Source organism: Macrobrachium nipponense, chromosome 10, assembly GCF_015104395.2.
Source record: "Macrobrachium nipponense isolate FS-2020 chromosome 10, ASM1510439v2, whole genome shotgun sequence".
NCBI lineage: Eukaryota > Metazoa > Arthropoda > Malacostraca > Decapoda > Palaemonidae > Macrobrachium > Macrobrachium nipponense.
Genome location: NC_087204.1, coordinates 102,232,168 through 102,243,403, shown reverse-complemented (window position 1 = coordinate 102,243,403; position 11,236 = coordinate 102,232,168). Strand labels below are relative to the sequence as shown.

Below are 11,236 nucleotides of genomic sequence, written 5' to 3'. Positions count from 1 at the left end.
TAGGAATGTTTTGGCGCCAACTAGGACTCTCTCTCTCTCTCTCTCTCTCTCTCTCTCTCTTCTCCTCCTCGTCTCTCCTCTCTCTCTCTCTCTCTCTCTCTTGTGGGATAATGGTTCAGTTGTTTTATTCTTTATTTATTGATTTATTCTGTAGACGCGCATTGCACCTAGTTGTTTAAAAAAAATATTATAGCAGTAATTAGGAATGTTGTGGCGCCAACTTTAGGACTATCTCTCTCTCTCTCTCTCTCTCTCTCTCTCTCTCTCTCTCTCTCTCAGGATAGTGGTTTAATCTTTTTATTCTTTATTTATTGTTTTATTCTGTAGACGCACATTGCTTGCACCTATTTGAACTATTTGAGTATAAAAATTATTATAGCAGTAATTAGGAATGTTGTGGCGCCAACTAGGACTCTCTCTCTCTCTCTCTCTCTCTCTCTCTCTCTCTCTCTCTCTCTCTCTCTTGTGGGATAATGGTTCAGTTGTTTTATTCTTTATTTATTGGTTTATTCTATAGACGTGCATTGCACCTAGTTGTTTAAACAAAAATATTATTGCAGTAATTAGGAATGTTTTGGTGCCAACTATAGGACTAGCTACCTGGCTCTCTCTCTCTCTCTCTCTCTCTCTCTCTCTCTCTTAATGTTTTAATTGTTTTATGCTCTATTTATTGGTTTATTCTGTAGACGCACATTACACCTAATTGTCTCAAAACAACTATTATAGCAGTTATTTAGCAATGCTAATTGGCGCCAACTATATAGGCCTAGGCCTATAAACTGCTCACAATAATCACATATAAATAACAGCTGCTTCCTACATGTGTTGCTGTTGTTCTTATTGCATGTATGAGTGAGTGAGTGAATGAGTGTGTGTGCGTGTGTGTGTGTGTGCGCGCGTGTATGCACCTCTGCGCCAATCACGGGCTAATCCAGCGTGCTTATCGATTTAAATTTTATCAGTATGTGTCGTAGTCCCATTCGTCGTTGCCTTACTTTTACGAGGTAACTCCTACGCACGCACGAGCGCACGAGCATACACAGAAACAGTTAGTCTCTCTTTCTCTCTCTCTCTCTCACACACACAAGTTATTCTATTTTAGTTTTGCTCAATTTTTGCACAAGAGGTGACGCAGGAATAAAAATGGTTTGACATGTAAGTGTGGCATATTTGAAAAAGTCTTTTTTTAATATCTCTATTAAATTTAAAATGTTCTCAGTTCTTCATACTAAGAATAAAATATTTTGGAAGAGCAAATATTGGCCTATTCGGTATACCAGTAAAACGAAGCCATTGCTCTTGCCTGTATATCAATCATTTATAAGATGTCTTTCTTGGTAGAAAAAAAAAATAATTGAAACAATGACCTCAATCTTAAACTTTAAATGCAATAGTGCACCTCTGACATATTCATAGGGTGACCTGAGGTCATCTCCACTAAGGGCAACTTCTTGTTCTTACTTTTGACATTATATGTGACCCCTTTTGATGAACAGGAAGTGCTGTTGGCTATGCATTCTTGTTTAGATCTTGCAGGGAAAAGTCAGCTAGAAAAATATTATGTTTTGAATATTTTTTTAATATTTCATGGTACCTTTTGAAAAAAAACATGCCATGTAATGCTACATATGTACATATAAAAAAGGTTTCTTACATCTAAAGAATTGATGTGGTTTTATCGCCAAGGGTGTCCATAAAGCCCCAGTACCATTCTGAGCAATAAATACTTGTAATGGCACTGGGACTTAATGGACACCCTGTACTTCAGGCCTTCTGTTCTGCTCTGTCGAAACAAAGACCAGTCCTGTCTGGACGCCAGCGGGCTCCTAAAATTTATGATATACCTTGCCAAGATGTCAAAGTTTCCATAACAGCAATCTGCCATACCCACAATTGTTGAACTATGGAGCAGCCATTCTCTTGGTACTGGGCAAGGCTTTGTCTGCGCCTTGCACCATTGCCAGAGCAGCGCCAACTGTTCTTGCAGACTTTACTGATTCTCGATTGAAATCAAACCACACCCGAGCAACATTTTGCAATTGCAGAAGGAAATCCAGTGACTCCTGATGTACTATACTTTCGGTTTGCATTTACACTCAAAAGTAAAAATAAACCCAGGATTTGACAGACCGCCCCCCCCTTTTTTTTCTGTCTACATTTCTGGATAATAATAATAATACTGATGATTGAACTTCAACTACATGTAAATGGCTCAAGATAATGTGCTCAGCAATCCATTTAGACGACTTATTTTTAGGTGGTCAGGCCAAGCATTGTAGCATCTCTAGCCACAAAATACTTAAAAAAAAAAAAAAATGGAAAAAGAGGGAGTTTGAGTGGTTGAACAGCAAGAGAAACAGAATCAGAAGGTTCACGAGGTAAAACTTGGAGAAAGTTTAGTAATAGACTTACTCAAAAGAAATAGTCACATAGAGGTTTAATTAACAGGAATATCGAAGAGGAAAGGAAACAAGGAAATGGTTATGGAGGTAGAGCAGAAGACGAAGACTTTTGTGACTAACAAGGGAAGGGTTTAGCTACTTTTGAGTCTATAGAGTGGCCCGCGTGAGGCTTCTTCCTCCATCATGGCGTGCAGGCAATTTGGTCAGATCAGCAGAATCGAATGATTGTTGATACCATCCTTTCCTCCACCTGAGAACCATTATGACGTGGCATTTGGTATGTGTGTGTGTGCGAGAGAGTGTAACTGTCACTGGTGGTCAATTAAAACGTTGCCCAGAGAGAGACGTTGTTCTCGTAGTGAACAAAATCGGTATTCTGCTTGGCAGTAACCCTGTCGTGCCTTGTAATTAAGAGAATCATTATAAATGGACGCTCGTTTCGTTCTCTCTCTCTCTCTCTCTCTCTCTCTCTCTCTCTCTCTCTCTCTCTCTCTCTCTCCTCTTTGCATGTTAGTTTTGTAGAGAGAATGATACGATTCACTCTGGGTGGAGGTTTAGTTTATAACCATCAAGGACTATAGGCCTAATTCTGTTGGGCTCAAAAAGGAATCTATTCTTATATTATATCCTTACCAAAGGCTCCAAACGGTCCCTTTTGTATTCATTAAATCTTAAAATGGGAATAGCTCTCTCTCTCTCTCTCTCTCTCAGATCATAATGTCATAGAATTAACAGTTCATTCCAAAGCAAGTGAAAATAGAGATAAGCAAGAAATGAAAAAGTGGGAAGGATATGGAAAATACAACTTACGTACGAAAAATATAAATGGTCAGAAATTAATGAAGAATTAAACAAAGATTGGGATAACATTTTCGTAAGTGATGACATAAGGGTAAATACGGAGATATTATATAAAATATTGGAGAAAATAGTGGATAAATATATACCGAAGAAGAAAAGTAAACATCATTCATGCATACCAAGAGACAGAAGGATCTTGTTCCAGAAAATCAGAAAGTGGAAAAAAGGTCTTGCAAAAGAAAAAAATGCATGGAAAGTTATAGAACTAAAAAGTAAGATAGAAAATGCAGAACAAAAGATTATACAATCAAAAGAAAATGAAAAACGGGACTTGGAAGAAAAAACCCTATTAAATATCAAGCAAAACCCCAAACTATTATACTCATATGCGAAGAAGATGAATAAAAGAAGAATAGAAATAGGCCCTCTGAGAATTGGAAGGGAGATTAACGAATGAAAAAAAGGAAAAAATTTGCAACATACTGGCAGAACGATATAAGAGAGAATTCACCCCTAGAATAGATAATGAAGATAATGATATAGAAGTAAGGGACGAAAATAGTGAATATTTAGCTGACATAGAAATTAATGAAGCTGATATTGTGCAGGCAATTAATGAAATTAAAAATGGAGCTGCTGCAGGGCCGGATGGAGTCCCTGCTATTTTGTTAAAGAAAGTAGTTCATTCTATCGCAAAGCCACTTGCAATATTATTAAGACAAAGTGTAGATACAGGCAAGATTTATGATGAGCACAAATTAGCATATATCACCCCTACTTTCAAAAGTGGATCAGACTAGAGGCAAGTAATTATAGGCCTGTGAGTCTAACATCACATATTATGAAAGTGTATGAAAGGGTAATGAAGAAAAATATTATGAAACATTTAATAAAAAATATTTGTTTAATATAGGACAACACGGTTTCGTACCCGGAAAAAGTACACAAACCCAACTGTTAGTCCACCGTGAGAACATATTCAAAAAATATGAAAAGCGGAAATGAAACAGATGTGGTTTATCTAGACTTTGCAAAAGCTTTTGACAAAGTAGACCATAATATATTAGCAAAGAAAATTAGAAAACACAATATCGTAGATAAAGTAGGAAGATGGTTAAAAGAATTTTTACACAACAGAAAACAGATAGTTATTGCAAACGATGAGAAATCGGATGAAACCAAGGTAATATCCGGTGTGCCACAAGGTACGGTGCTAGCTGCAATATTGTTTGTTATTATGATTGAAGACATAGACAGTAATGTTAAGGATTCGGTAGTGAGTAGTTTCGCTGATGACACAAGAATAAGTAGAGAAATTACTTGTGATGAAGATAGGAACGCTCTACAAAGAGACCTTAACAAAGTATATGATTGGGCAGAGGTAAATAGGATGGTATTTAACTCTGATAAATTTGAATCAATAAATTATGGAGACAGAGAAGGAAAGCTATATGCATATAGGGGACCTAATAATGAGACAATCACAAATAAGGAAGCAGTTAAAGACCTTGGTGTGATGATGAATAGGAACATGTTATGCAATGATCAAATAGCCATTCTGTTGGCAAAATGTAAAGCAAAAATGGGAATGTTGTTACGGCACTTCAAAACAAGAAAAGCTGAACACATGATTATGCTTTATAAAACATATGTTCGTAGTCCACTTGAATATTGCAATATGATATGGTACCCACACTATCAAAAGGATATTGCACAAATAGAGAGTGTACAAAGGTCCTTTACAGCTAGAATAGAAGAAGTTAAGGACCTAGTGACTACTGGGAAAGACTACAAGATTAAAATTAAATTAATAGGTCTAGGAAAGGAGAAGAGAACGCTACATGATAATTCAGGCATGGAAACAGATAGAAGGAATAACAGAAAATATCATGGAACTAAAAATATCAGAAAGAGCAAGCAGAGGTAGATTAATAGTGCCCAAAACTATACCAGGAAAAATAAGGAAAGCACACAGAACATTAATCCACTACGCACCAGCATCGATAATGCAGCGTCTATTCAATGCGTTGCCAGCTCATCTGAGGAATATATCAGGAGTGAGCGTAGATGTGTTTAAGAATAAGCTCGACAAATATCTAAACTGCATCCCAGACCATCCAAGATTGGAAGATGCAAAATATACCGGAAGATGTACTAGCAACTCTCTGGTAGACATTAGAGGCGCCTCACACTGAGGGACCTGGGGCAACCCGAACGAACTGTAAGGTCTGTAAGGTAAGGTAAGGTCTCTCCTCTTAGCATGTTAGTTGTGTAGAGAGAATGAATACGATCCCACTCTGGGTGGAGGTTTAGGATAAGCATCAAGGACTATAGGCCTAATTTTGTTGCCCTGAAAGAGGATATAGTACTAGACCTACTGTTATGATATCATATCCTTACCAAAGGCTCCAAACGGTCCCTTTTGTATCTATTAATTCTTACAAAACAATGGGAATATCTGCATCTCCTTTTCGAAGTTGGTTTTCTAGAAGAACTAAAGACAATCCAGTTCCGATGGAGGTCTAAGATGAGCATTATAGGCGCTATAGGCCTAATGTGAGCTGGAGCCATCTTCAGCAGGGCGAAGAGGCCTTTGAACTGCGCCTTTGTCCACTGTCTGCTCAAGTATGAGGAAGCATATCCGCGTGATGATACATTTATGGGCAAGACGATTATCAAAATCGTCAATTTCAAATGATTGGATGTACGTTTGCATGTTCCAGCTATCTAAAGTAGGCCAATGAATCTAGTTGGAGGGAAGAATCTCACGTTTTGTGAAGACTGTACTGTATAGCTTGGAATATGAGATGGTGGTGCTGGGCAACTTGGAACACGAATAATACTACACTATATAAGTGAATGGAGTACGCACTTTTGTGTTTATTATAAAATACTTTATTTATTCGATGGGCGAATATTTATTTATGTGAATAACGAAGAGAAGACACAAACGGAAGTTATATTTAAGCGAAGAAGGCGAATGGGGATTCTATCATGCGCTGGACGTGGCAGGATACCGCCATTTCCCGTGAATATATTTTATTTCCCCTTTCTCCCCTTCTACCAGGCTAGGGCACCAGCAAAACCAAGGGGTCAAGTGGGCAACATACATAATATTCTCCCCGTTTTAACTCTTCCCTGTCGAAAGCTGATTAAAATGATTGAGGAATCCTATATAAGCCAAAGAAACCACCGGACATATTTCATCAAACGAACATCGTACTAATAATGTCAGCACGTAAATCAACACTATTAACGAGTGTTGAGGTAATTTTATACACCTCATTCGATCATGGCAATAAGCTTCAATACGGTGTAAGGTGGTTCCTGTAATTAAGGGAAATGTTATTCGTGTGGGGAAGTATTTTGGGGACCTGGAACGTACATTTATATATATACATTTGGCAATGCGTCACGCGCTCCTTTGAGGAGGCAGCTTGGTGCCTGGCGCATACTTATGAAGGCGTTCAAGGACACGGAACGAGGCGCGCGGAGAGAGAGGAGAGAGAGAGAGAGAGAGAGAGAGAGAGAGAGAGAGAGATGCAAAAAGAGTAGGAACCGAGAGACCAAAAAGTAGGAAGGGAGAGACAAAAAAAGTAGGAAGGGAGAGATGGAGAAATGAAAAAAATGTAGGAAAAGGTTTCAGGTCTGATTTCTCTCTCTCTCTCTCTCTCTCTCTCACACACACACACATATGTATATATATATATATATATATATATATATATATATATATATATATATATATATATATATATATATATATATATATATATATATATATATATATATATATATATATATATATATATATATATACGTATATATATACACACACACATGGAAAATTAGTGATCACATAAAGGACGCTGCACAACTATAGAATGGACTATCTCTCTCTCTCTTTAGCTCCTAACAACGACATATCAAGCAATTCTCTCTTAATGAGTGATTTAACAATGAAACTGCCTGCTTAAGAGACGATAATTTCGGGTGACGTTTCAAGTTAATGCCATTTTTTCTTCTTTTTTTATCCAGCTGAGAATCGTTGAGAAACTCCTTCTTATTTATGGTTTGCTCTGGGGTCTATTGGAAGCAAGCAGAGAGAGAACGATTGTTGGTCTCTGCTGTGAAGAGGTAGGAAGTAGCAGCAGTAGCAGACAGACTGCTCATGCCTCTTCTGCTGTGCTGGAGCGAGAAGCAGGTTTGCCTCCGTTTGCTGTAGTACATAATAGGGTAAGATATTCACCTTGGTAGCATGAGAGAGATCAGGGGAGATCTGTCTTGAGTTCTAGCTTTCAGAAATGAATGATCGAAATGGTTGGTTATGTGAATGCCATAGAGGTATCAGTTCTCCTCATTGAGGGGTCTCGCATTCGTATTTATTATAATCTTGCAGGGCTGGGGTTTGGGATAGGAGAAAGAGCCATGCAGTTACCTTGCAGGGCTGACGTTTGGGATAGGAAAGAGAGAGCCAGTTGTCTGGGTGATGGCGATGGCCTTGGTTGGGGTACCACTTCGTAAATGAGGGAGGGAGGAAGGGGAATGGAAAAAGGAGAAAATGTAGCTCTATACAATAAAGGAAACTGGAAATGGAGCAGACCCACATTCTGCTCCTGGCCTGGAAATGCTTCTGAAAAGGATGCATAAAAAAATTTATTTTGTAAGGTCCCTAGAAGGTTGTCAAATCGGTACAAAATTTCCAGGCACCTTGTTTTGAACTTTAGTAGCGAGGCATGATAAAGTTAGTCTCCGGACCCTATGTGCTGACCTCCTGCTGACCTGACCTGACCAGGTGGTGTTCTCTCATTCTCTGGAGCTCATCTAGGGTAGTAGTTCTTTCGTGGATTTAATTTTGCTTTTAAAGTCATGTTCTTGAGTATACTCACATAGTTTTAGCACCAATGTTTTCGCAATAGTCTGAATACAATACCAGAATATAGACCTAAGCCAGCCAACCATAACCTAACCTAGCTTAGGGCACAGTATCTTAAAACTTGCTTGAACTTTTAAAACTGGTGTAAAGGTAATCAATACATATTTCTTAATTATTTTGCCAGTTCAAATTTTAATTTAGTTGGTAATCCTTGGATGTCTTTCTTGGTCACGAGAAGTGTCCCATAGTTACAGGAGTACTAAACTGTATCATTGAGTGTCCTACTGTAACAAAGAAATTTTGAACATACCAATCTTTACCTTAGAAGATTTTATTGGAAAAAATAAGGTTATAATGGCCAGAAAGTATGCTTTTTAATTTTATTTTAAAATATTGTGTTAAGTAGGGTGAACAATTTTCCTAACAAAATCATAGATGTGTACATTTATATAGAGTTTTTTTTTCCGAGTCAGTCAGGAAGTAAATTCGATTACATATGAAATCAGTATTTCGAATTTTAAATTTCCATATCTAGCTCCATTCCAAGATTCAAAAAAACTCAATTTTTTTTTGTTTTAACAATAAATTCCCATCGATAAGTCTTTTGGTATTTTTCATGTCTAGAATTTCATTTTTCAGAAATGCAAAAATGAGCATATAGACCGCTTGGAGTATGCGTTTTCAAATTTTCAATTTTCAGGATTATTTAGTGACTGCAGCAAACTAAACCAGTCAAGTATCTCTCTCTCTCTCTCTCTCTCTCTCTCTCTCTCTCTCTCTCTCTCTCTCTCTTATCACCATGCACTCCGATATTGATTCGACACCCACACGCCAGAATCTCTACCTTGCATAATCCACTTTGCGTCAACGTTTCTTTTGTTCGTATAGGACGCAGCAAAGCAAAGTGATTATGTTTTTTGAGTTTTTGAGATTAAAAAAATATTTGGCAGTCATCACTGCTATGACGAAGGATCCGATGTTATGCAGCGGTAGATTTCAAAATGAAAATCATGTCTGAATGTTATAGGTCTGCTCCAATCTTTCCACACACTGTGCATCATTTTCAAAACACACTAATAACATTCTATTTAGGTAGACTCAGGGTCTGCTTTCATATTTCTCTCTTTCTGATACACATGATTTTCTAATAGGTACATTGAAAGTTATTGAAAGTTTGTTACCCTCCATTTTCTTTGCATTTCCAAACCATCTCAGTCATCTCCCGTCCAAACCTAACCTAGAGCTATCTGGATAACACAACTAGTTCTCCACACAAAGTGACTTAAAAAGGGTACTTCACAGCCTCAGTTACCCAATTTATCCCATAACTAAAATGTAGCTACCCTGACTGACCTAGCCTGACCTCTAAAGCATGAATAATCCTGCCAGGGACGCGAGTATAAGGAAGGATCGTAGGCCTACTATGTGTGAAAAACAACTGGCTCTGTAGTCTGGTGTGCTCCAATATGGAAATCTGAACTGTTTTTAGCCTCTAGTTACCATAAGGCACCTCACAGTCTAAAGCATCTCTCAGTAAGTCTCTCCAGGAATGAAGTTGCTGGCCTCATGTCCTATTTTTGCTTACACGGGGAGTAAGCCTACAACTTTCTTTGTTGTTGTTGTTAGGGGGAGATAGGAAAGGTCTATGGAAGGGCCTAAAAAGGTGAGAGTTATAGATACAGGAATTTTAGAATAGGATACTTATGATTAATTTATAAGAATGAAAATGTAAAGAAATAAATAACGTGCATGTTAAACAGTACAGAAAAATGATCTCTAATAGAATATAGCGTATTTATTCTAATTTTCGTTGGTGAAACTAGTCTCTGTTTAGCCATAGATTTTAGCATGTTTTAATGTACGTTAAACGTTAGGCCTATAATATTTGCAATTCATGCACGAGGTGAAAAAATCTTGCATGTGTCCCTTGTTTTGACACTCGGGTTAAGAAATGCTCTTTCCCAAATGTGGGTGGGCGGCTAGCTCACAACCCACAACCCACAAACCCACACAAAATAACACATCTGTGATTCGTAATTTTGGTGGACAGTAGAACCATTATTTCTCCGAAACCCAAAAAAAAAAAAAAATAGTTTAATAATGAAAAGGAGGAGATTCGAATGTTGAAAGAGCAACAAGGACAAATGATTTCCCCATTTTTTTTTATCGACAGTGCTGACGTAACCTTAAGAGGAAAAAATAGCATGGCTCGGCACGACTCTCTTAAAACGAAATGAGAGCGTAGTGGATTTCATTGTAGATGTAATATATCTAGTTTATACAGGTACCTGAACACCTGGTGGGTGAGTTCATTAGCTGGATGGGCAGAACACCTGTGTGTGTCTCTTTATTTATTTTTTTTTTTTTGACATGGAATTCAGCATTATTGCCCATTTTCTTTCAACGCCAATGGTCTTCTTCACCCTTAAAACTTCCATCATCATGAGATGGCAACCTATCTGCGAATAGCGTGTGTCTGATTAGCGACCGACTGGAAGGTATAGTTACTTCTTGATAATGAAATCGTGACTCGTTGTTGGCAACTTTGTGTAGATGAGGCTTTCCATTTGTTTAAGCAATGCGAATGAGACAGGCAGTTGCAGTCAGTCCCGTAGTACTTCGCAATCAGTCGGCTGAGGAGGGTCGCAACCAACTGGATAGCAGGCGGGTTGAATGTGTTGGATGGCAACCTCATCCCAATAATTTTTGTGAAGACTTTTGGCTAGCCCCTGGAAATGAATATATATATATATATATATATATATATATATATATAAATATTATAATATGTATGTATGTATATATATATAGTATATGGATATGTATATATAGTCATAATATATTGATATAGACATCATATATATTATATTGTATAGATGAGTGAGAGTATATAGAGATATCGCGATGATATAGGATAGATAGATATTATAAGATGAGTCATAGATATGAGAATGTATACATAATATAGGTATAGGTAGTATATATTATAAGTTATATAGAGATAGAGTATGGAGAGATAGAATAGATGAGGAGAGAGAATAGATATGGTATAGAAATGAGATATATGATAATATAGATATTAATAATATATTAGATATATATATAATATGAGATAAGATATAATGTATATCTATATGTATAAATCATATATGTATAT

General features: G+C 37.2%; 1 protein-coding gene across 1 annotated transcript in view; it reads left to right on the top strand.

Moving 5' to 3' along the window:
* The first annotated feature begins 7,415 nt into the window (after window positions 1-7,415).
* LOC135223830 (mucin-17-like) overlaps window positions 7,416-11,236 on the top strand; it is a 66,743-nt gene continuing 62,922 nt past the window's right edge. The window contains exon 1 of the mRNA XM_064262697.1: window positions 7,416-7,439. The gene's annotated coding sequence lies outside the window, so the exon portion shown is untranslated. The remainder of the gene's footprint in view (window positions 7,440-11,236) is intronic.